A 363-nucleotide genomic window follows, 5' to 3' on the forward strand; every position below is an offset into this window, starting at 1 on the left:
TGCCACACACTCACAGGGGTTAGAGAAGGGGTTTCTAGTCACATGACTGTCTGGATTACAGTCCTCCCATCCGAGGACTTTGATGTCACCCTTCATCACTTCAAGACCACAAGCTGTACTTTTGCTTTACAGCAATTACAGGAAAAATAAATGTGTTTTCTTTTCCAGTCATCATAAAAATGAAAAGAAAAACATTGTCTGGTGTCACATTATGATTGGATTATGCATTATTTAGTAGGCCACCGAAGTGCTGGATCCAAAAACATCTTAAAAAGCTTAATTTGAGATGCATCTCGCCCTTAAAGAACAAAACAAGCAGCTTTTTATAAAGGTAAAGTAGTTCTATCAACTGTCACACAGATC

The sequence above is a fragment of the Oncorhynchus kisutch genome, linkage group LG16 (assembly GCF_002021735.2).
Source record: "Oncorhynchus kisutch isolate 150728-3 linkage group LG16, Okis_V2, whole genome shotgun sequence".
NCBI lineage: Eukaryota > Metazoa > Chordata > Actinopteri > Salmoniformes > Salmonidae > Oncorhynchus > Oncorhynchus kisutch.